This window comes from Lineus longissimus, chromosome 1, assembly GCF_910592395.1.
Source record: "Lineus longissimus chromosome 1, tnLinLong1.2, whole genome shotgun sequence".
Lineage (NCBI taxonomy): Eukaryota > Metazoa > Nemertea > Pilidiophora > Heteronemertea > Lineidae > Lineus > Lineus longissimus.
In genome coordinates, this window is record NC_088308.1 from 21,054,392 (window position 1) to 21,081,843 (window position 27,452).

General features: G+C 41.0%; 1 protein-coding gene across 2 annotated transcripts in view; it reads left to right on the forward strand.

The window, feature by feature from the left end:
- The first annotated feature begins 3,199 nt into the window (after positions 1-3,199).
- LOC135491648 (QRFP-like peptide receptor) overlaps positions 3,200-27,452 on the forward strand; it is a 38,374-nt gene continuing 14,121 nt past the window's right edge. For both annotated transcript variants that reach the window (XR_010447855.1, XM_064777622.1), the window contains exon 1: positions 3,200-3,599. The gene's annotated coding sequence lies outside the window, so the exon portion shown is untranslated. The remainder of the gene's footprint in view (positions 3,600-27,452) is intronic.

The window sequence follows — 27,452 nt, forward strand, 5'->3', positions numbered from 1 at the left end:
GTTTCGACAGAGTCTCCCAAGCAGTAAGGATAAGAATGTTGCCCTACGTTTATGAACTGTCCCTTCGTCCTAGTTTAATGGTGTCGGAGTCGCCGATGCAGTGAGGATGGTTGTCCTCCTATATTGGTTGTTCCTTGTCCTCATCATTGCTTCGACAGAGTCTCCCAAGCAGTAAGGATCAGAATGTTGCCCTACGTGTATGGACTGTCCCTTCGTCCTAGTTGAATGGTGTCGGAGTCGCCGATGCAGTGAGGATGGTTGTCCTCCTATATTGGTTGTTCCTTGTCCTCATCATTGCTTCGACAGAGTCTCCCAAGCAGTAAGGATAAGAATGTTGCCCTACGTTTATGGACTGTCCCTTCGTCCTAGTTGAATGGTGTCGGAGTCGCCGATGCAGTGAGGATGGTTGTCCTCCTATATTGGTTGTTCCTTGTCCTCATCATTGCTTCGACAGAGTCTCCCAAGCAGTAAGGATAAGAATGTTGCCCTACGTTTATGGACTGTCCCTTGGTCCCCGAATGGTTTCGGATTCGCCCATGCAATAAGGATGGTTGTCCTCCTATATTGGTTGTTCCTTGTCCTCATCATTGCTTCGACAGAGTCTCCCAAGCAGTAAGGATAAGAATGTTGCCCTACGTTTATGGACTGTCCCTTCGTCCTAGTTGAATGGTGTCGGAGTCGCCGATGCAGTGAGGATGGTTGTCCTCCTATATTGGTTGTTCCTTGTACTCATCATTGCTTCGACAGAGTCTCCCAAGCAGTAAGGATAAGAATGTTGCCCTACGTTTATGGACTGTCCCTTGGTCCCCGAATGGTTTCGGATTCGCCCATGCAATAAGGATTGTTGTCCGCATAAATGGGTTCTTTGTTCTAGTTGCTCCGTCACATTGTCTCCCAAGCAATGATGATGAATGTAGCCCTAAGTAATGGACTGTCCTTTCGTCCTAGTTGCTTTGTCTCGGAGGCGCCCTTACAGTCTTAAATGGGGCTTGTCCTTGTTGCTTTGACAGAGTCTCCCGAGTAATAATGATGAATGTTGCCTTGGCAATGGACTGTCCCTTCGTCCAAGTTGCATGGTCTCGGAGGCGTCCTTGCAATAAGGATGACTGTCGTCCCAAAATTGACCGTCCCTTGTCCTAATTGTTATATTGTCCTTGGACAGATTGTGATGGATCCTCCGCTTGTATTGGAAAACAATATGCCCTGTTTAACTTGCAATAGCAGATTGTGATAGTATCCTCCATATTTACCTTCAAAACTTTTAACATGTTGTGACATTGTTCTCTGTCGCCATCTTTGAAACAATTGCTGCACTCAACTTGACAGATTGTGCTGTTGTCCTCGGCTGTTATCGGGCATACCACCGTGTTTCATTTACATGTACATGCCCAAGTTGTAATGGTGCCCTATCGATCTATTGCTAAAGACAATAGCTTTCAAAATCAACTGATACTACCATTGGTTATATTTGTTGGTCAGCATGGTAGTGTTGCCGGTTGGAACATACACAAGGGTAGGTTATCGTCCATAGGGTCAAGGATAAGAGTTTATGGTCAGTTCGGCAGAATGTGCCAATGTCTCCAATTTGCCTGTGGTCGCTCACCAATATCTGTCTTTCGATCACAGGTACTCCTCTTACCCGTGGTCCCGAACGAATCTCCTTAAGGCAAAGTCCATTGAGGGCCAAGCCAGGCTTAAGAAGCTGCCTTGATGATGATGATGATGATAATGACAATATCATCAGTTCATCTTGTCTCTGCGTTCCACGTTCTTTTACATGACTGCAGATGGCGATACTGTCACCTAGAGGTCGGGTTGCTTGGGATGTTCGGTATCCACGCCGACTTGCTTGGAATGTCGGTGTACAGCCCCTGGGCTAGGCTGATAAACCGAGAATACGTATCGTACACCGAAGGACGAAGCTATGTAAAGTGCGCAAGCAGTGTCCCTTCGAAGGATGACGGTCGACGATGTTTGCTTTGCATGGTGGGGTTCGGGAAATAGAATATTCTGCTCTTTCATACGTTCGATCAACGTAATTAAAGCCGTGGTCTCTCCAGCTTCATTGAACAAGTGGAAGGGAGACGGCCCATAGCCTAAATTATGCTCTGATACGTCAAAGAACAAAGTTAAAATCAATTTAATATACATGAACATAAAAGGCAATGTCACATTTAATCTTTACTGATGTTATTTATTACTTTAGCAGCTGGCGGAATGGTGTTCAAAATGGCCAGATCGAATGCAATCGCTTGATCTTAATCACGTTTTAGGCATAAGTTCGACTTTTTGATCCATGAGCTACATTTATGACGCGGTTTTGTATTTTTAACATCAGTCATTTTGAAAGAAATCGTTATTTCACATGGCAATTAAAAACGAAATAATTGGATATCGTGCTGCATCATTCCCAGTATTTTAGTTGATGAGTTTCATAAATGATGCCCTGATTCATCTGAACAACATTTATCGTGGAGGAAATCGTTATCAACATACATGATTGAAGACGTACAGTCAGCTGTTTTAGTTTCATTTCGAAATTCGGGCTTTGTTGATTCTCGCCAAGCACTTGAGAAAGCCGAGGTCCCAGTACCAGTTACAACAAGGTAGGACGTGATTTTTCTAGTGTATTGCAGTGTGACTCTGCTTTTTGCCAGCTCAGGAACTTCTAAAGGGTAAGCTCAATTTGTATCATTCCAAGGCCTGCGCACACGCTGTATGTAACTTTTTGTAAGCTTTTGTCGCGGGAGTCTTGCATGTGCGCTTGTTGGCCTTAGCCTACTGCCCGTCAATTTTTCTTGAAGAAATAGAGTTCTGATAGGCTACATGTAACCTTTTTAGAGACATGCGCTTCATGAGCACATTTGAACATACCCCTGGAGCCATCCGCAACGACTATGTACTATGAGAGCAGGATAAACTGACTCCAGACGTATCTCAGGCTGATTTTCGAAAGTTTACTGCACCCCTTCAAATCCGTGAGTGGTTCGTAAATAATGATGTTGCCGCGAATGTGACGACACCGGGCAAGATCTTGACCGGTCACATAACAATTGTCCAACCAGGTGCAGGGATTCGCGATGCTCATGTGATATGTCGCACTGTCATCATTGGATTAACTGATTGGTTACAACTGCCATCTGCTGGCGGATCGAACCACTCCACCCGTTGTTCTCTCGCCTGAGCGCTAGGTGTGGAATACACGCTGTCAAGGTAAACAATAATATACATCGTAGCGATTGATATATTCATATCAATGAATATAGCCTATTCATATCAATGCCGATGAATCATCGATCAGTTCCAATTAAAAGCTGAGGACAAGCAGCAGGATTCGTCCACGTGACATAAGAGTGGAACAAATAAAATACCTGTCTTCTGAAGGAATTGCTTCAACATTTTGACGATTGGAATTTTTATCAAAACGGATTTGATGATTCTCTGTTTTGTAACTTTCTTCCAAGAGTTCAAATGTTCATCTCTTGTTGGCTGTTTGAGGATGATTCTGGAATATATTGACATGTATTGACGCTTGTTACTTGTTGGGGAGCAAACTGTCCAAGGAATCGTCACAGGTCATTTTCAAAGTACATGTATATGTAAGTAATGAATTATCATTTTGTTTCGTCTTATAAATATCTTCTATGTTTAATGTATAGATGATCACAGACTTTTTAATACTTTTGATAGCATTACGATTTGCAAAGTGGTCGTCACTGACCACAAGCGGTTGGATTACGACGAAAGCGCTGGTAAGCAAAGAAAATCTCTATGCTATAGTGATCTTTCTGTATGGCCGCTCTTCGTATTTTCAAAGTTGCACAAGTTTCAATGTAATCATGGCAAGAGATATTTGGCAACAAAGTGGACACTGGATCGCGCGCCTTCTTCCTCTCAGGACGAAAACAATGAGGACATGAAATTATTGATTGAAGTTAGTATTGAAACAATACAAGGTGAAGATGAAGAAATTTAATGAGTGCGATTGTTATTGATGTCGAAAACAAATTTTGCAATCAGTGGGGATAACTCGCTAAGTGCAGTTTCCCAATCTGAAAGCAATTGAAACTGAGGAAAAACGGCCCGTATGTATACTGTATACGTTGACGAAAGTTCAGTTCTGAAGGTAATGTTTATTACATCTTGACCCGCAATGTTTTGACATCGCTAAATAGTAGTGACGCAAACGCATGACAGTCTGCAGGATGGTTTATTACAGTGTAAGATGAAATGTATTTCGTCCTCAATGACATTTTCATTGCGCAAGAGATGCATAATCTATTGGGAAAATAACACAATGCTTAGATAATTTACCATGGTCTTGAATTTCAAATATCTTTCATATTTCCTCTAAGGACACCACTGGTTCTACAGAAGAAAGCTTATTGGCCTCCTTTGTTGGGGGATAGATCAATTTCAACCTCAAGCTGCTGTAAGATTAATATTCTCTCGACAAACATCAACTTGACTCAGTTTTACAGCTATTCAATGGCCGTGTAATTAGCCGATTCAATACCACCTGTTAAATAATGTCAAATGAAGTTGTAATCAAATGTATATGTATATCGAAAAAAATTTATTGCTTTCTTATTTAACCAATAAAGAAGCACTTGTTGCAGGTGCGATCCTTCAAACCGCGGCGGGTGATGGCTATTGAACTTCTGCGCAGATGATGATGGACGTATTATTTGCTACCGAAATTGAAATCGAGATATTGAAATCATTGGCCGACGCGTCATACATTTGTACAATCAAGTGAATATGCACAGCATAACATAAAATCGACACTTCAACAAAACGTGTTCTTCTTCTATAGGTCCTGCCGACTTATCGGCGGTGAATATCAGTCCTAAAGTATCCTCCTTTCACGATGCACAGACGTACAACGACGGTGGATTGGCATGCTGCCTTAATGCCGATAACAGTTTATACGATAATTCGGAACTTTGGTCCTGGATAACGATGGTACGCTTTGCGCAAACGCTTTCTCCTGTAAAGAAAACGCTACTTTGCGCACATGATTATGTATGCTTTGCAGTTGAGCGCAAAGCTTGTTACAATATGCGCAGACCGTACCATCGTCATATCTGCGACCGAAGTTCCGAAGTCAGTGTTGTGCATTCGTATAACGATAGGGAAGTGAAATTTTGCTGCGAAAGCACTAACACAGAAAAAAACCCGCAGTAAATTTTCTCGAATTGGAAGTTAGTGGTTCAGGAACGAAAATTTACAGGATAATATAACAGATTTACGGCCATGAGAACCAATTAAGTTTAATCTCCTGTGAAATAATTGCAGTTGATCAGTGGCTTTTGCATTCGGCGCAAATACCATGCACTAGTATTTCTGTGTGACCAAACCAGGTGAATAAATTTACTGCTGCGCTCCAGGATTCACCGTTCGAAGTATTTACCAATCTGATAAATCACTCCATGGGCGTGCTCGTCATGACAGTGTTAATTTGTTTACTGGCATTTGGATTTCAATTTGCTAAGGGTGCGGATTTTGGAATAACTGACTGGCACTTTCACGACACGATGTTCAGGCCTATATACAAATGCAAAACTTTCTAAGTAACGCATAACACACTTTATAAAATATTTACTTAAGCTGAAGTCTACCTTACCGCTTCAAGTTAAGAACGTCTCCTCAACATTTTAAGCTTCCATGTATAAAGTCAAGTTTAATACGTCTTTTCAACGAGTTAGCATAAGACTCAAAATGCTGAAAGTCCCTCAAGAATTTCGGAATCAAATTGAGAAGGAGATTTGAAATAAAAGTTTGGCTTTTGGTAATCCGGTTTGAGTATCTCTTTTGTATAGTACATGCATGTCTATAAATCAGAGGGAGATTTCTTTGTATATGTCATTCGTTTTATTATTATCATGGTGGCATCAAAATGTAATGTGACAGCTATCACGATAGGAGCTATGGCATCTTATAGTTTGACAAGAAAAAGAGACGAGAATCTGAACGATATCTCGTGTTATGTAGCTGCTAACTTAACTGGTTTATTCACAAATCGAAATACCGTATCTTTCATCCACACATTGTACTCTATTTGAAATTAAAAATTGCCATTGCCATTATATCAATCAGACGTCGAAACAGTTGCATTCCTTTCCAGAAAGGTCACCAACAAGACTGAGCTCTTTTGGTCATGTTCGTGACCCATAAGCACATCAGCAAGAAGATAAATCCCATTTTACCCGAACTGTTTTTGCTCATATGACATTATTGTGGCTTTCGTATTAGAAGTAGAAATTATCGATCAATCATAAAAAAATATGCCCAGACGGCGACTGGCGGCGGGAGAAATATGATAGAGGAAACAATTGAAATCTTATCCTAAACAACACATGTGTGTTCCGGAGAGATATGATTATTGCACACAACGAATCCGAAACACACTGGAGAAATCCCCAGAAAAATTACAGTCAGATTTCGGAAAAAATGTAGCAAGCTTTTTTTGCAAATCAGAAGTACAATTCATAGTCGTAATTAATTCTTGGTGGCGTGCACCCCGACTTTTACCTGTCGCCATTTGAGCCAACAGAATCTCGACTTGCCAACTGACTGCCTGCGGATAAACTTTGAATTACTCTTCAGAGTCATGATGTCACGAGTGCCTTATACTTCTGACGTTTAAATACCAATAATTAATTCATTTTTCACTTTGGGATCTCTTGTTCAGAACTTCTCAACTCCGATCTCGTATGTGCTTACTTTTGGTTCGATTCCATGTTTTTCGGAAGCTAAGAGTTCAGTCGTCTCCCTCGTTTGAAACCCTGAGCAAGATATTTTATTTCGATGGCTTCGTCCTTTGAAGAACACCATAATTACTTGCTTAAGTGGGCAGTAGTCTGGTTGCACCTTTCCTCGGCCAAAGGCAAAGTGTGGGCACGCAAAAACTATCATCGGGCCTTGGAGGAGAATACTCCTTTGAGAATATCCACAATTTTTGTACGAAAGACACAATGCGTGACATTAACAGCATTATTGCAGAACGTTGATTTCATAAAGAAACAAGCTAATTACGCTGGCCAATACATTTGGTTCTTATGCATCGATGTAGAACCAACCAACCGACCAACTAACCGACCGACCGACCAAATAACTGACCGAACAAGAAACCAACCTGTCTACACCTACCAACCAACGAAGAATAATTGAGTCTTATTTTCGTGACCAGTTATTTTTGTGGCCACGTTTATGATTTCTTGTTATTATTGAACATTGACCTCAAGAGGTGTTATCTGAATGATTTCCTAATTTCCCCTGACAGTTCTCCTGCCCGAATAGTAATATTGCCCAACATTAGCCTGACACCCCGATGCTTTCCTCACGAACATGTCAACTGGACATCAATTTTCATTGTTTTGACGCAAACGCTGAACAACGTCAATTAGCTAGTTGCTATTCGACCAGGGGACATTATCGTGAGTGCGATTTGATGTTCATTCTGGGTCACTGGCAAGGTTACATGCGCAAAGTTGTAGGAATGATATATCAACGGATCCAAGATCTCTTTTACATGACTTGGGTGTAATAATGTCATCCGCCAATACGAACTGAGTGAAATTAACCAGAAACCGCCGGCGACATTTTATGTAGTGCCATCATTATGATAAGTTTGGATTTCGGACACCTCAGGTCAATATATGCACAACGAACCAAACGAAACGCTTTGAAGTATGGTTATGCAACGTAATATAAGGAAACAAGAGATTGTGGTGGTCTCCATATCAATGCTACATTATATTCGATAACTTTCCGTTGAAGTTGTGCCAAAAAATATCTGAAGGTCATGCGATGAGGGAGCCCAAAGTAAACCACTCAACATGAGCAGGTGGGGATAGAACTTGATTGTGACTCTTGGGGAGAAACGAAAGGTTCCCCACCAGGCATATGCCTGAAGGTGCTGTGGTCATACATGTGGTAGTCTGACAACATTTTCGGACACACTCTACCCCTGGATTTAAAAGGTCAGTGTCACATGCATAAAGCCAAGCCGTTAACTACAACCTCGGCACAACTATAAATCCAATCGTGAGGTATCTGTCTTCCAACATACATTATTTGACTGGACATTTTCCTATATTTATGATTCAAATTATGCACCCAACATGGTAGAAAAAAGCGCCGAATTTGTAAATCCATTAAGTCTGCTGAAGATAATTTTTTGGTACTGTCTCACCACAAGGGACACATTGATAGAAATGCCGTTGTCGATAATCGTAATCTTGATTACTCGATACGGTATAGCCCACCGGACATATTTGTCAATTAGCTTCAATTAGTATTCTACATGCAATGCACCAATGACCATTACCTCCAGCTATGGTGTTCCATCACTGTAATTCAGCCTCAACTGAATTCACAAGAGGCCCAAATCTAATACGTAGTGACTCTTGTTCTTTGAGATCATGTCTTTTTTCTACTATCTATTGTGTATAAGCTCATTAGGTTTCGTGGTAAGTTCAGTGAGGGCTGCTTCCGACCAGAGCAGCTGTCCAGATCTCCTGTAATGCTTCTTTTATGTGACGATTAAGATATTTCCTATAGAGGCAAAAGACTGCCGGTGCAGTGTGATATAACAGAGCTTATGACTGATGTATTGTTCAAGTGTCATGTATAATTAAAAGTACTAATCATGTTGGCACGAATTACGTGTACGCCGCGTATCACGTTTGCTCCAGATTCCCCCCAGTGGACACACTGATTGAGAGGTGACGCTTGAGTGCCAGTCGAGACGGGTGTAAACCTGATCGATCGGAATAAAAGGAGACTCAATGTCTGTTGCTGCTTTCAGCGTGAAATGTTGAGTGATAAGAAATTAATGAACGCCACTTTGACTGTTTGAAGCAGATGCTTCTGTGGCCATGGAGCGGATTTAATTCTTTTATACTCATTTGCAGATGCTTTCGTCTCAGAACAGGCATCAGCAAAAAATATACCGCAAAGTTTGTATATTTTGATCAATCAAACCTCTGCCAAACTTTTGAATACATGATTTTTTTGATGATATTGTCGAATTTTGACAACCTAACATTTGCAAACATACTTAACCATCACATCACGTAGACTCCATTAGTCGTTCTGTGTTCTTGGTCGATTAAAGAAAACCTGTAATATCGGGCTTGAACCTTATTGAAACCGAAGTCAAGTGTTGGCAACTTTATATGAACCGCTTTTAGGTCTCGTTTTCCGGATATTCAAAGTTCAGTTAAGTGGAACCGAGCCACGGACGGCATGGCAACGAAATTGGCTGTTGTTTCTGACAACCTAGTTGCACGTATGAAATCTAAACTTTTTAAATTTTGCAACAAAATCGCGGCATACACAATATGTATAATTTAAGGGAAGGCAAACGTCGATAGAACAAAAATGCACTTCAGAAATCTCCCGATAGACTACTGTCATGTCATGATTGAAATAAAAACACTGTTGGCAATCGTTCACTTGTTATGTTACAGGAATGAAGAGACCATTGACTTGTTTCTTCGTTATTTAGGGTAGTTATCTCACTTGGCCAGGAAAAGTTTCGCCCTCAAGAAGTTTATCGCGGCCGCAATAGAATCAGTATTGACATTGCTCAGCTTTCAGACAACGCGCGACGGAGGCAACACCCGGCCGCTGGAAGTTCAGTATGCATTAGAATGTGCACTTGCTACCCCTACATAACAACAAATAAAGTCAATGGACTCGTCCTCCCTGTAATATAACAACTGTACCATACATTGGCCGCTATGAAAATTAATGGACACGCAAAGCATTTATGCTGGACTTCACTCTCGAACCTGTCATCACCCAAGCTTTGATCTAAGCCTGGATGCGGATATCCGCGGTATAAATAGCGCGCAGATAGCCATACATTGTTTCCACTTTTGACTTCCACTTCGGCCGCTCATAGATTCCGCAGGGAAGATTGTTAAAAGTCGTACATATATATTTCAAATCCATATTGATCAATAACTTTCACAATTTTATTTGTTTTATGACAGTTTCATGAGTGAAGTACTTTTAATTCGTTTTATTCCAATGTTTATATGTACAATGTATCTCAAGTTGAAAAAATATTCGATATTTGTATTTGTATTATTGAGTGGCTGACAGAGGCAAGTATAAATAATGCACTTGTGATGGCTGTGTCAACTTTGTTAGAGTTGTGTCTGATAATTGGCAATCGGTTCCTTGTTCAAACAATGTGGTCCGTATTGTGTGGATCCTGTAATAGCGTCATTGATTCATATGGGTTAGGAGAGTTTAGGGAGGACACTTCAGAAATCGCATTGAAGATATACACTCTAGAAATTAAAGGTTTTTTAGCTTTTGAAAAACATTTAAGGTTTTTTGAGCCAACACAAATATGCACCGCCTAACGGTTTTTCACGGAAATCGAAAACCCTCTGGGTTTTTTTCACAAGGTCAGGAACCTTTAGGGTTTTTGGTTTTGTCGGCTGAATAGTATACGTACTTGTATAACAGTCAAATTTTCACTTGAGGATGCTTGCCTTTGAGGGATTAGGCATATACATAGTACGTTATTGTCAATTCTTCTATTACCAGTCAACTGTGAAATAAAACTCCACGTTCATACCGATTTCATGGAATACGAAGTGCTATCAAAGCGAAAACGTACAACATCAAAGCTAACGTGGTTATAGATAAATGACCCTGGATTAAAATGAAAAGCATTACTTCCTTGATATTATACGGATATTATCAGAGATAATCCTTTGGCGTCAAACTTCAATCGGTTAGCTTGACAAATTTACTCCAAAATTCAATGTATTTTCCGGTGTTGTCACGTTTTAAAGTCATCCGAATACTCAGAAATGCACTTGGTTATTCCCTTGATATTCTCTTAAACACGTTCCTGTCAATAAAAGTGTATTAAAAATATATAAGCGAGCTTTCATATTTTTGGTGTAACCTTGCTTGTCGCTTGCCACGTTTTGTCAACTCCAAACTGCACTTTTTCCTTTCTATAGTGATCTGGTCATTTCAATCATTATATGAGAAAGGGTGATCTTCTTCTTCTGTAAATGTTTTTAGAAGCCCCCTAAGGAAGAAGAGACCAAGAGAAGAAAACATACTTAAACATAAAAAACTAATAGATATGCACATACCGGTATGTACATTATACATGTACGTGCATGTATCAAGAGTTTGACCTTAAGGTCTTGTAATAATGTCCTGGGCTTGTTTACTCGCCTTTCTCAAGCCCTGATAAACAATCTTTTGCGTTTTCGATTTGATACCTTGCCAGAGCGGCGCCATTCCGTTCGCCGACATCATTTTTTTCAATCTAGCTGCTTCATTTATTGCGAAATTACCCTGTTGCTGTTGATGGCTTTGCTGCCATTGCTGGAAATTGTTCCAACGGCTTCATTACGTTTGAGCCCTCTTCAAGGCGAGTCGAGGAAATTGTGGATGAGAGTTTTCACTCAAAAAGGCTCCTCGGAATTTGAAATTTCCGTCCTGTCTTTGATGTTTGGCATGGTGCTACAACCGATAGGCTCATATTCAATTTAAAGATTACCAGCAGATATTACGACAAAAGATTTTTGAGATTGCATCAACAAATTAGCTCAATGTAATGTGATCATCCTCGACACCAGGGACCTCCATATTCATATGATAGCATGTCAAATGAAACACGAAAATTCCACGAATATGTTCCATCGCTGATGTTTCAGAATGATTGCTTAAATACATGTATATGTACAAGCGCCATGAATGCGATTTAAATTCGTGATCGCAGGCGGCAGTGTTTTTTTTGCGCACCACGCACTTCACCAAAAAGCTGATGTATTGCAAAGTCGCATCCGTTGTGCAGCACATGCATCCGCACTATCTCTCTAAACTTATCTCCGAGAAAAGGGTGACGGCGATTAAGCGTAACCCGTTACAAAGACAAATCTACGGAGCTTCTTTCGCCGAATTATGTATCCCTCCTGTTCTATTTGCTGTTAAGATCAATTCAAAGTGTAGAAGATAATCACGGAATCCGTTTGCTTAGAGCAAATTAGTAAAATTTACTTCCTTGTCTTATGCAAAATAAGGCACTTCTTTCTCTCAATTGGCGTCTTCGCCTCGGGGAGAGTAGCTTGCTTTTACCCTTTATTCATTTGCTTCCGCTAGTATACGCAATTGTTTTCTGTAACTTTGATGTTTGCAGTTGTGCCAACGGGTTCTGTGAATTATGAAAGGTATACGTTAAGGCATGACGCTACCAGCTGAGTGACGTACAGTGCAGTTGTATCCGTCACTCCATTATGCCAAACTCTTAAAAATAAGAGTTTGTGACATTTAAAAAAAAATCTTATCTTGTCCGTCACTAAACTTTTTTTGGCAATACTTTTGAGTAGGTGTGCGTAGAATTTCACGATATTGAATCCTACAAGATTTCATATACGCCATCATCCGAGTGTTTTTCCCCCGATTAAACACATCGGGTCAAGCCGTATCTTTCTACTTCACATAGTTCATTCCTCGACAATTGACAAATCCGGCCATGTTTGTTTTCCAATCAATTCGAGATACTTCGCAGAAACCGTTACAAAGCAATATAGCAACTTCCAGAAGTTATATACATGTATATGCTCGATAAGATCAGACTAATGGAGTTTGAAGTACGGGCAATTCTTGCTTTGGGTACCCCGCCGTTACCAGTACACGAGCGAGCGTTTTTCGAACGGAGGCTGGCAGAATGCGAACATTTCGGAAAAGTTAACAATTTAGTCGACATTGACCTTAGTGAGTCTTTTCATATCTAAACGCTTGGTCAAGTGCTTAAGGCTGTTGTCGCATGCAGGCGAGACAACAAATTCATTGATTTTGTTCTTACTTTCGGCAATTTTTTTCACGGGAATAGATCGAGATGTTATGCCAATGACACGCATTTACTCTGACTTCAGGCGAGGAGAGGTTATTATTAATTCCATGTGGCCTATCCCTTCGTTCTCATAAGTCTTGCCACGTATCAATTTGGGAAGAGCTTGGAAACCTAGCGACCATTAAGTAACCTGCAATATAGTCCAGTCCTGCAGGTCCCGCGCCCGGCGCTTTGTAAGCATTCCATAACCTGCTCCAAATTAGTGGGCAAGCTGTCTGCCTTCCCGGGTTGTTTCCCCTACCAGTAATTTGCTGCGTGTCTCCATTCGCATCAGAACAACGGACGCGGGAAGCATGACATGGTTATTATGATGTCTCAAATTGATATCTTTTTTTGGTCATATTAATTGACCTGAGTGCATCTTGTACGTTTTTTTCATCCATTATGTCCATCTATTAAACTAGCCCTATACACGTCATGTAAGCACATTTTAGGAATACATGTATAAAAAAAATACCCAAATATGTATTTAGCCAAAACGCCGCTGAAGATTTTTGAGCCCCCGGATATTCTATCCCAGGATATCAATTCATGAACGGTGGTACACGTACATGTACGTCCGGCCATGTAATAATTCAGCTTGTTGAAGGACGGATTCAGAAATTGATTATTATTTTCTTATATCCTCCAGACATCTCGTGATAAGCCTAGTAAGCACATTGTTGTCTTAATAAATGTTGTCAAATCACTTTAAAATTGTTCTCGGCCAATCGATTTCGCTTGCCATTTGTTACAGTGAAATGATAATCCAATATACTGAAGAAGCATTAATCATTTTCCAACCTGAAAAGCTGTTCATGACATTAATGGACGGTAAGAAAACGATTCCTGTGTTTTTGTTATAAAGTTTATTACAGAAACACACGATTGAAATACCCCGGATTCCCTGTCAAGATTGACCCCGTCAGCTCAGAATCTGTGGAATATCTGATGACAGGGGGTCAGTCACGTCTCATAAGCCGCCAACAAAGGTCGCGAAGATAGGAAGAAGGCATATAAATCTCTGCGTTTTGAATGGATGAAGCAGTCAAATGCGTCTACTTGACCATTCGTATGGTAAAATGTCTTCGAATACGATACATCCGGCCATCATTTTACCATAATTTCACCCATTCACCCGGCCTCCGGAATTTTGAACGAAATGATTTATTTATCAAGTTTCCATCATAATATTTTTGCTCTGTCCCATATGCCATGTAAACAATACCAAGAATTATTATAATAAAGCCTAGTCTTTGGGAATTCTTGATAATACATATCGCACCTCAGTCGTGAACTATTCCACACAGAATCCTTTAACTTTACATGTATGATGACGCAGATCGATCATGAATTACCCACGCTCGGTCGCCTCACTATAATCAAAACGCACAAGATTGATGACAAAGCACCAAAAATCGAAAATAAAGTGAAAGAAACTGTCAGGTTTATTGTTATGATGTGAAAAGTAGTAATAAACCGTGGGCCCATAATTCACAATCTCCGTCTGCAGCATGGAGCTGTCCAGTTTTGGTCGAGTGAAGAAAACTATTTGATTTGTCATTACCTAATGCGACGCCTCATGCATTCGACACGTTCTCCATTTCTAACAAGCAATCGGCACCAATGCAGCTGAAATTGAATGTTCGCTAAGTCAATACTGGGAAAGTAACTGAATTGGACTAATACATCATTTTCGAAGAACGGGGATTTAAAAAGTAGAGTAATGGATGATAAGTGGTAGTATGAGTTTCAAGCTTATTCAGTATGGGTGGTTCAGATACGGGGTGGCCAGAAATCAACAATCGACTCCCAAGAATTCTTTGTCGGGCGACCTTTTAGAGACCGGTGTAAAATTTTGTTATGTCCAGGATAGAATGTCCGGGCAACAAAGGATTCTATTATGCGCGTTGATATCTGAACTAGTGACGGTAATGGTCTGTATAGAGCCATATGCCATAATCCATCATGATATTAATACGACACTTTTCCAGGGGACATACTTCTACACCGATTTGATATAGCCTTCATAGTTCCTTCCGCCCCAACATTTCACCCGCCAGGCATGAGCACGGTACCCATTCGGCGAAAAGCTTAGTGTGTTCCGAGCTACCCCTCCCTCATGTGGCATATTTAGGCCTATCGTCGATTCACCTATATTGTTCACACAACAAACATAGTCGAATGCACTTTCTGCTGATATCGTCTCAGCCTGATTCGAGTCGCATCATGTCATGGGAGGCCCATGTCATTGATATCCAAAGTTTATAGCCAAAGATAATCCTACATATCCTAAAGCTACCTTATATCGTCTTCCCAGATGACCGTGGAAGCTTATTTTTGCCCGGGGTATCTAGCCATTAGCACCGTATTTGGATTAGGAAGCCGCTGTCCATTGATCTGTATTAGTCAATGAATACCCTTTTGGCGCCCGTCGTGCTATCAACAAAGTAGGGTTTCATTAAAGCCACACTGTCTCGACCGATCACTATTTTGCAAGTAGTATTCCAGATTACTATCAGTCTGTTTGTGATATCCATCTATTGGTTTAAATGGCTATACCCAATGGCGACGTGTAACTTTGAGGAGCTATCGACCCAGGGCGACTAGCAGACCATTACACCGGAAGCCATCGACACTGGTATTAGGGGGGGGTCCTTTGCTCCACCATCTCGATCTCTGATCGACCCCGGCACTGACCTTTATTGATAGCGGTACGGTGCGATTCTCCGGACCGTTCTGTTAATGTGTTTAGCTGGGCTCACGGCTTTGGTTACATGCCACCAGCTTTGTCCATGATGTTTATTTGTAAAGTATCTTTATGCAACCCTTCGGGGTTGAAATCGGAGACGCTCCTATCAGAGGCTTTGATGAAAAGCCGACCAGAACAAGCAACATTTCCCAATTATCAATGGAAAGTAATTAACGGCTATACTCCCCTGGTTCTGCCCACGGTAGTATTTAGCCTGGGGGCCGATGCTGAGACCAGGAAGGCTGTTTGTGATATCCATCTATTGGTTTAAATGGCTATACCCAATGGCGACGTGTAACTTTGAGGAGCTATCGACCCAGGGCGACTAGCAGACCATTACATCTGTCCGAAATAGTGGCACACGTATAGGACTGACATGACTGAGAAAACCAAATTCGACTACGGTAGCAGCATACTAGGGCAAAAAAGTATCCGTATATGAAAACAAGAATCAACTACAATGAATTTTTCATTTCTTAAAATACATTTGAATATCCAGCTTGTGCAAAACCTAGAACCGGTATGTATTCGTGAGGTATTTGTTGAATTTACATATAAGGAAATTGAAAAGATAAGAAAATAGAAATTCTATGGTCGAGTTTTTCAATTTTACAAAGCTGCTTTGCATTTCAACGCCTTACAGTTACCAGGTTGATTATAACATGATAAACAGCATTTCACCGTAGTTTATGACAATAGATATATCATCCAGAAATCAGGATTTTTTGCCCCTACGTCATACATATACAAAACATCGGCAGGGGGAGTACATTGAAAACAACTCAGAGTGGTTATGCCAGGATGGAGATATACACAATTACAAAAAGACGATGGCAATTATCAGAAAACGTACCTTAGTGCCAATAGTGTACATGTCCCCTACTATACATGTCAACATGTATGGTATCACCACAGAACAGTCTGTGGTATCACTGACATCTGTAAACAGAGTTATGTGTGTCACTGATAGTATTGACGAACTGGTATAGTAAAAAATTAACATGCAGCTGACACGGGCATCGGCAGACTGTCATCGCAATCGAGGCCTTTTTAACAGGCAGGAGATTATTGGTGAATGAACTATTGATGCTTTTGCGAGTTCAACATTCATACGTTTAGTTAGATGAGTTAGATGAGAGTTATCAGATCAAGCCCTAGTCGCTTGCAACCCGTAGATGAAAGAGAAAATGCTGTAATCACGAGCCGTGCTGCGACGAACGAGTTTAACCGCGGAGGTCTGAAAAACTTTCTCACGAAGGCTGCGCGCGCAGCGACTTCCACGTTTCATCCGCCGTTGTTCAAAACCGTGTTAGTCGTTAAGTCTTTATGTGAAGTAAAGGCATTCAATGAAAGTGAAAATTATTAAGGATGCACACTTTACGAATTAACCATAAGGGGAAAACATCTTCTTGCATTGTGTGCTGAAGTTTGAACAGCCAGGCCCTGAGCTGAAAAAAACAGATGACTGTCAATCGCCCCACCGTAATTTGGTCACAACAGCAGATGATGATGACAAAGTACACTATGTTATGTTAGCTAAAAAAATATCAGCCGGGTTGGCCCAATTCCATAGATAACCATCTTCGCCAATCTTCACCAATCTTGGTCAATAATATTGATAAAGTAGTAGCGGTGCACCACAGCTGACATCGGCAAGTTGTCATCAAGATAGACTCTAGTGGCATCTGTAACAGCCTCAAGAAATATATCTGTAATGAATAATTGATGGTCCTGTCAGGTCAGTCTGGAATAATCGAAGTGAGCAACAAATAGACTAGAAAGCTTGGACTTTTTGTACTGCCTTACGAGTTGTCTACGTTAAGGCATTGGAAAGAAAGAGAATATAAACACGTACACGTCATTTTAATCAAACTCTTCGGTCGGCTTTTCAGAGCTGGATTTAAGTAATGAAATGAATCCAGAAGTATTAAGGTAGCAGGAAGGGTTGGGCGTTTGTGGTTTCTGAGTCTGAGGGGGTTGGTGTCTGTTGACTGTGCTTTAAGAGAGACTAGGCATGGCGCCAGTCTCTCTTAAAGCACAGTCAACAGGCATTTGGTCTCAGTATTTGGGTAAGTACAGAATCAAGCCAGCTCAGAGAGCAATGGTTGAACGATGCTGTGGACAAGTCCAAGGATACTGCATCAGTCACGACCAACTTCTCATCAGAAAGCGTCACCACCAGCATATTCAATGTTCAGTTCCAACCTGTACCAGTCCAATGCACGCCTGTCATGGTCAGCAGTGGTCAGCTTAGCGCGATATGGAATATTCTTCCGAAACTCAAGCGAGGGAAGTCTGCTCATTAGCATATCTCGCGCACTGCTCCTTCTGGTCAAACATCGTAGTGTATTGCAATGGAAAACGTCTGGCTTTACGCCAGACTAATAAGTGAAAAACTAATAGGTAAAGAATTTCTACTTGCGCGAGGCTGCTGTGATAAAATTATCATTGCAGAGACTCCGGTGACGTACACATTTATTTTTTACAATCAAAAATGCCCTCAAAAGAAGACATGGAATGATTATTTTATTGATATTTCCTACTATATACCTTCCAATTATCACTTTATACAAATAGATCGGCGTTAGGTCGCATGCTTTTCTTTCCTGGTGACACTATAAAGCAAAATAGTTGCAACCCCGTAAATGCGCTATAAGTCCAATAATAAGTGACGGTGACCCGTTATAAATGTTTCGCCAGCTTCGTTTTTTTGCCGCTACGCGGCGCTTTGGGCCCTTGCGTCAAGAAGGATAATTGATACTGTGAAATGATACAGGCTAATCAAAATCCAGCGTGTAAGACGCGGAGACCTTGTCTTTGTCCGAGAAAATAAACAGTGGTAAAAAAACCGGGTTACAAAAATTTGCAAACTCACGATACGTACACATCAGCGCTTGTCGCATCTGATATCGCATGATCGACCACGCGGCCGGCAGTGTGACAGAGAGGGTAACTCTCTCCGACAGCTCATGTTTCCCCGGGACTTTGGTTTCCCAGCCTTGATAGTGCATTACAAGTATTCGTAAAAGTGTTTCAGCTCTCAGATTACCTTGACCGATCGAATACCTTGACATTCGCAATCAAAACTGTCGCCTAATGTAACCAAACGCGCGATCCGCGGCTTCAATCCCGGTGTGTCAATACCACAGAAACGGATATCTCGAAAATCAGGAGCGCGAGTCCAATGGCAATAACTGCATTCATGACTAATTGCAATTAAAATCAATGAGTTGACACTATGCCAAGAAGTAAAAAATACATGTTTCCTTTGCTCCTGAAGCAACGAGAACAATCTGACAATAATCGTCACAGTTTAGGTAATTAGTAGAACTGGACCAAATATAATAATTATCGTTCAATCAGACGATTGGCGTTTCACTTGTTTATAGTATCCTTGAAGTTTGGCTCAAACCAATGTTTTCCCTCAAGTACGGACACCACTTAGAGAACAAGACAATTTGTCAATGTAGCCACACTAATGGGCATTTTAATTTGGTTTAGTCTGAAGTGTTGTATCATACAATCATGTATCGCTAAACAGAAGTCCTTGGGGCAAATGAAAGACGTCAGTTACGGACTGTGTTTCTCCACCGTTTGAAATCGACAACCGAATCTTATTCAAGTGAATGTATGTTAACAGTAATAATGCTTTCGTAAACGGGCAATTACTCCCAACATTTGGATCATGTCTCAGTCCAAATGACCATGTAAAATCGTTTTAGAAGATTTTCAGAACCAATTGCGATCAAAGCTGCGCAGTAAACATCATTAAGGGATCTCTTTAGGTTTCAGGGCTGGCATCATTAACCATTGAGATGCTTTCATTTGACGAAGAGGATTGGGATGATGTTTTTACCAGTATCAATATGAGAAAGGTACTGTTAATACATCCAAACGCATACACTGATTTCAATCATTGTGAATAAAATCAGAAATAGCTCAGTGATTTGATACAGAATGTCTCTAGCTAATTTTATCGATTTAATGACCTTTTTGAAAAAAACATTCTAGAAATAGTTTTTCGCGCCAATGACGTCATTACTGGCAGCTTTGTACTAAAGTTCGAGTCGTTTCTCTAAAAATCAAGTCGAATTTTCGAATGGGAAATTAGGTTCATTCCTCGGCGTTTTAGTGATTGATATGGGCGATAGAGGTTTTCCCATATTACAGCAGATGCCATGATAATTTTAATCAAATAATTTGAAAGGAAATCGAAATTACCTGGGAAATGAAATCGCAAATATTATAACAGGCTCCAGGTGTTATTTCAATCCAGGTTAGGACGACACAGCATGTATTAAAGTATGACCTTCCAACATCACGGCTGCGGCACTGTGGTGGTCCTACAAGAATAAAATGTTAAATATAATGTCTGCTTTGGAGAATGATCATTTGCTACAGTTACAATTTGATATAAGTAAATTTGAAATCGAATATAAATCGACCTAATAGGAAATCCTTGAAAGTCTCACGTACAACCTTAATTTCCCTCATGGTGAAGAGGGGCCTGGAGGATTACTGGTATCTGCTGCTTTAACGACGTCCTTTTACCTTCAGGGAACATTTCATATTTAAGACATTTGAACCAAGTAATTTAGAACTGTAATGAAACTTACAGATTAACCGATGGCTCTTCTGATTCATCAAAAGAAGACCCTGGTACTGTCAATTCGAGCGCGATCTTGATGCGAGAGTTCCATGAGTACCTTCTGTGAACTCTCACTGTCACGCAAGGCTTTTGTTGATAATAGCTAAAGGGTTTAACTTCGGAGAGACTGGGGACTTGGAGAAGTGTTGGCGAGGTTCCAAGCTTTACATGTGATTACAATAAAAGGAGTGACGCTTTTGACAATTTTGTTTCTTCTGTTCGTTTTGCGAAATACGGGTTCTTTTTTGTCGATTATAGCAAATCTAAGGGAAGAGCGACATCAATGTGTTTACCCGCTTAGACTTATCTATGGTATTGTCTCACCAGTTGTAAAGATAGGGCTGATGTCCTTTAGGCTGTCAACCAGAAGGTTTATAAATAAAACGTTGGGGCGTTGGCTTTCATTACCTGTAGCGTGGCAATAACAGTATTTGATACGTTTTGTAATGACATTACCAGTAGACATGATGGGATGAATCGTATTTTTTGTTGTCTCTTGACTGTCGTTCAGACACAATCCTTTCATCTGAGTTTTGGATTGAAAACGTTATTTAGTCGAGGTGTCTTCTGCACCATATCAAAGCGATTACGTCTGGAAATATGAGGGCGGGAAAGCTGCCAGGCTCTGAAGGATCAGCTCTTAGTTCTAGTTCGGAATGCAGGGGGCTTTTGTGATTAAGTTTGCTCGACTAATTCATTGATTGAACAATTTCATGATACCCCATAAGTATTCCTCGCAAAATGTGGTACATTGTAATTTGCTAATCAAAAAACTATTAGAAAGCGTGGGTAGAACTACATATACATATCTTCCTGTCCAATTAATGAAAAGAAAAAAAGTCGAAACTGAATTACTGTCTTACCGAGCCAAGGACGGGAAATATCAATGTCGATCACTTCGGCGTAAATACAACCCGTGCCACCAGTCAATACCAGTGCATGAACCTCGAGACCCTGTTCTAGGACATGGGTACAACTTCCGTCTTTGGGAGTTATCTTGGGATGTAGCTCGATCTGATTCCTAAACAAATTAACGGGGAATGAATCGGTCAGAGGTCAGCCATATTGTCAGAATGTGTTTCAGCGAACCATCATGTGGATTCTCAGCTTATCCGCCCTTTCATCTGACTAGTTCAAGGGAGTTTCCCCGAGGCAGCAGCTGACCCAGGCAGCCTGTCAATGTCTTTGCCTCACCCTGCAGGGACTCCAATTAGTCGTGAGCTTGAGTGGCCACGGAGGAGGTCCCCCATCGGCGTACTAGCACTCCACACAACGGATGCGTCAACTATACATGCACATCTCTGGCCTCAGCTCAATGACTTTCCACGCTTGGTTGACATCACAGGAAATGAATAAAAAACTCATCTTCCTCCAAACGGGCAAGAACACTCAGGAAACCTGAAATTCGGCATACTTTTGTTGTTGTTTGAAATATATTTATGTGATGTGTCTGTTTGTCGCTTTCATATTGAAAGGCTCGTGATATCAAAGTACCACAAACGAGCATGCGGCGATAACCACTCGTTTGCGGTGGTCATTTCGCAGGTCAAGCGATTCAATATGTACGCTGTAAAGCTCTCGATTACCGGTTTTACCTACAGAAGAGAAATCCTTTGGCAGGCAGCTGCGATTTAAATCGATTCAATTGACACTATCCTCTTTTCTTCCGTCAAAAATATACCCTAACCTTTATACATTGTGGTGTGAGAAGATGACGTGTACCACCGAGAAGAATGTACTTTTACACCACCAAAGGAATGGTCTTTTGCCAGAAACAACACGTTGAGCCATTTACGCCCAGCTTTCTCGCAATCGCCTCTCCTTCACCCTACGATCAGTGACCCCCGTCGCTGTAGCCAACGCGTTTGTTCTTCCAATTCCATTCCAGCAGATATTCAGCGTTCGCACCCAAGGACCGGCCCCCGGACAAGGAATATGATAAATAAAAGCTTCCGTTGAGTCCAAGATTTTAAAGATGACCCCATTTCATTATGTAAAACTGTCCTTGAATTACGCCCCAAATCTACAGGATGCCTAAATTACTGAACTTGAAAACCGAAAATGCCGGGTCGTTTTGATGGTTTCACGTAAAGCATCATCTCCACGAACAAGAGAAGCAAACTCGTGTAAAATTATATAAAATAAGATATGTCTTACTGAGAAGAGACACAACAGTATCCGAGTTACGAAACAAAATTCTTCACTTCGCTTGTAGGCTATTTTCGGGATGAGAGCTTAGGACAGAAGTATAACAAAAGAATAGTTTTGCTCTGTAATGCTTCTTCCTATTACATTTGTAGCTTATACTAATCTAAAAGAAAGCTTGTTTGAAATATCAAGGTACAACCAAAGCTGCAAGCCATATGTCCGCCTAGTCATATTCCTTTCTAATTTTTTTCTTCTCGAATTACATGTCACCCAGGTCCGCTATTTCGGTTTCATCTTTTCCATGTTTCCTTGTAGAAAAAGATCTCCATCTGAATGATTGCAAGCAAATATCATGCGATTGCCAAAAGACGGGGAAATGGCAGTGACCTCAAATAGTTCGTACTTGTCTAACAGGCTATCTTATAAATAACTGTTTCTATTGTCAGCATCAATAGTGTTCCCGGGAATTTTCCCCCCGTATTATATCCAGCACAGTAACATGTGGTTTATCAATGTTCTTTTTTCTTGCTCGTAAAAGAAGAAATCGAAACCCTGGATCACTCGGGAGTGGTAAACGAATTACCGAACCACAAATATGTTGTCATCATTTGAAAGGAAACTCTGTGTCGTAGTGAGCTAATGGCAACTCCCTGCACGCTCCCTTCCTTTTTAGTTATTATGCTAACTCTCACTCTTCACCAGGAACCCATTATTTCTATATCTTCCATCATTCCTGCGAGGCCATACAAAATATGCTCTGACCTTTTGGGCCGGTTATCTTGGTTTTTAATAATGTGTTCTTTGAAACCAAATGGATCATCTATGATAGGTTTGCCGCATCTTCTAGTACGACCTTGTAATGTGCTCCTCCTCCAGTATATTGTATATTATACATGTATACTGTAAATTATACATGTACATCAAGGCTAAGCTTTATAAGAAAAATAATTAGTGTCTAAAAATTTGACTTTCTATGACTTTAGGGAAACCAATAAGCTCCCCGAGCCCTGCTGAGGTCCGATCTATATCTTTAAAAAATAGATCCGCTCATATCCACATTAATTCAGATATCTGAGATCACGAAGAAAGAAATGTTTGATATAAAGTTGATGTAAAAAGGGTATGCCTAGCGCCTCCACCATTAATAAGCAGCAGAGGCCAAACTCATTCCACTAATCGACTGCTGCGAGATCGCATAGCCATTAGACAGACTTGCTTTTTAACCTGTTTTTAAGGTAAATCGAACTGAGAGCTCGGGTCCAAGGTCACACGGACCTGAAAGCTTTTGGAGCCGTCGCGTCGATTGCGAAACAATCCTTTGGATTATGAGTGAAAACTAAGTACATTTTGTATTGGTTCGCCACGACAAGAAGTGAGTTGGCCGGGGAGTCGGCCGACATTCGGGTGGATGTGACATGATCGGCTGGATGTGCGCTTTCAGGTACATGCATATCGTACGTGGTTGGCTACTCTGTCTGAAAGCTACACGAAGTGAAATCAAAGTGATGGTCGTTAAGGAATTTGGAAGAAAAACATCTTAAATTGGCCACTACTTTTTTGTATTTAGTGAATCCTTGGTTTGAATGTTTCCAGTGAAAGAAGACGCCGATCTTCGTAAGTGGCTGGTGGTGGTGGTGGTGGTGGTGGTGGTGGTGGTGGTGGTGGTGGTGGTGGTGGTGGTGGTGGTGGTGGTGGTGGTGGTGGTGGTGGTGGTGGTGGTGGTGGGGGGGGGGGTATTCTCATATGAGATTTGCCAAGGCTGATCTACATCACAATCTTACAAAATCAATGGCTAATATAATACAATGTAAATAACAGCTGTACGTAACTGATTCAAACACACTCAGATCCCATAAGAAGTGATTATCTCTAGTGCATGCATCGAAGGGCACACTTCGTTAATTTGGGAAGTACAAGAACGTGTGAATAGATTTTATGGTCCTTGGCACACAGATCGATATGTTTAGATGACATCTGTCCAATCATCTTCACGACTACTGGCGAATAAATCATTTATAGCTTGGCCAGCAGGCAAATTTATTGCGCGGATCAAGACAGTAGACGTAACCGTTTGTAATACGATCTAAGGTTGCAATATCAAATTCCAATGTTGAAAAATTCGGAAGACGATCCTTTTTACAATATGATAAGCTGTGTCTGCTTAGTTACCGTTTCGATTGCGCCATGTCTGTTTAAATCAAGCTATCATGTCATGTTATATACTGGTATCTGCCATATATATTTGGTCGCAGCAATTCAGGCGCGGATCCAAGGGGGCACCCGGCGCACCCCCCCCCCCCCCCCTAATTCCGGCACGGTGTAAAAAAATTGTAGCCCAAATTAAAGTGGTGCTTAATATTTGAAGATCAGATGCCAGGAAATCGCATATATGGAGTCTTATCTTAAATTTTTTTCTCGGGGAGGCCCCCCAGACCCCCCCGCCGTCGCTTCGCGCCTGCGGCGCTCACAATTCGGGCTTTGCCCTCAAAGTGCGCCCCCCCTTTCGAAATATCCTGGATCCGCCCCTGAGCATGGCACTGTTTGCAGCGTTTCGTGAGACAACGAACACCTCCAGTTAGGTATGAAATCCATCAGCCCACTGGGTCCTTTTGCGCTTTGCCATATCAATAGCCATCACAGTATGCAAGTACATGTAGTTTAGAATCAAATGACTTGGGTTATGCTCAAGGCGGTGTAGTGTAGAAGCAATTAACTTGAGATGTATAAGACGACCTTGACCCATAATTAATCATGCTCTGAAGTAGAAACAATTGCTTGTAGACCAATTAAGGATAAGTAGATTTTGCTGAAAGTGTTCAAGTTAAACGTCGTTAACCTTTTGTAATGGGATCTGTGGAAGCGCATGATAGCATCATTGCAACAACAAAATAGTGTATCGAGTGAAATTGCCAACTTGCCTAAAATCACATTGGTTTTATTTCATTAAGGTCGATTTCAGCTGGCAATCTATTGACATTATTCAGTTGATTTTACCCCAAATGCCTCCACATACATTGTACCTTCCAAGCTGTTGGTTTGGAAATCTATAGGTCAGTGGTGCTTCGAAAGAGAGATAGCTCAAACCGTTTAACGCAATGTGACGTGGGGCGAACGTGGAAGTCAATATTTGTCAATTGATAAACCCAAGGAAACTTTAAGCTTCTATACCGGACATCCAATGCAAAAAGGACATTTTCCGCTGACAATTGCAGAGCGGAGCTGTGGCAGAGATTCAACGACACTAGTTTGTCATCAATATTACAAAACTACGACTTGCGATGATATACTAGTATGTATTTCAGTGTTGCATAAAAAATATTGATTTGCCGCTAACCATCGACTTGCAGTAATAGCGTCAGCGGGTACAAACTCATCAGTTTCGAACAGAAAATATTATCAATATTTTCGCATGAAATACCGAGAATGAATATGGCTAATGAAAAAGCAATATATACGTCAACCGCGATGTCCGGTCAAGGTGCATCAAGGAAACTTCAAGATTGAAGTCTACTCAATTATTTACTGGCGAACTCGCGTTGACAGCTACTGTTATCAAATCTTATCAATCAATGGTACACAAAGGGCTAAATAAATTTCTCCGCTTGCAGAGCTGAAGCATATATACGAGGATAGCTACAGAGGCTGACCCAATCAAGTCTTGACATTTCTATTCAGGGTGTCCCGATCTTAACGCACATCGTGCAAGTCCGAAAAGTACCGCGCTTACAAACCTGACACGCCGGAGGAACGAAGGTGAGGTATACAGCACGCAATCTCTCCCTCGGGCATTATCATTGACCACGATAAATCTAACTTCCATGTCATTGGCAGGGTTACTCAGTTGCAATATTCGTACATAATCCGGCTACTGTCGGCCTGCAAACCCTCAGCAGTTGATTTATGGTCCATCACAGCAACGTAAATCTTATGGAATCATGTCAACAATACATTATAAGGGCGAAAAGACGTAAACCCTATCTTGGATGGTGCTAATGACCAATCACCGGAGAACTCTGGCGGCTGAGGTGAAGGGCTTATTATGATGAATGAAAATGAAAATTGAGTGACGGACAAATCTGTAGATATCATGGCGGACTCCGCAAAATTCTCACCATATCTTCTTCCTGGCAATGGGGGTTTGCCCACTGTTAAGGTCAAAAGTGAACATAAGCACAACAGATTTTTTTGTGACTGTTTGACGGTTGTTGTAGTTTGTCCATAACTGGCTGATGGTGAGTGTTTTGGCAATGTACAAAAGAACTGTTGAAATAAAACGATGATTCTCCATGTATATGTCATTGAGTAGAAAGGACATGCCGATTGTATTGGGTTTTCAACTGATTATGGAGACGTCTCAGAATAGGGGTCAATGACAATCGTCACTGCGATAACATAATAACATCATCGCCGTCGTGCTATGAATGAACGCTGCGAGCACGATTCGTTGTTTTTTTATCATCAAATGCAATTCCGAGGCTGCCGTTAGCCAATCAACTCATAAGTCAGTAGTCAATTGCCAGTCCCTGACAGGTGCTAATTTCTGAATTGTTTGCTATTCACTGTATATTAGCCATTCTGTACCGCGTTGTTTGGTGATGTCAATGTACTGTTGTTGAGATGATTAGTGCTGTGATAATGACATAAGAACTATGTTACATACAGAATGTGGGAAGCGGCTGCATGCCCTATCCTTTCAAAAAAAACTTATTTCCTGGAATCCCCATTGAAACGATATGTTTAGGGCAAAGGCACTCCGTTTAAAAAAAATCCTTTCAGAATTCTCGAATATTTCATTGATAAGACAACCCTATCATTTAATCAATATATTCATCTCTATAGTACTTGTTACTGGAGTACATCAGGGCTCAGTTTTCTCACACGAAGCTTAAAATCACATACAGCTGTTCACAAAGCAGATTTCAGATATAAAAAAGAAACATTATCTACAAGTGAAGATGACACGTATATATTTCAACAGACCAGGAAAAGTGATGCCCGAAGGAAAAAACACTTAGCAAAGAAAA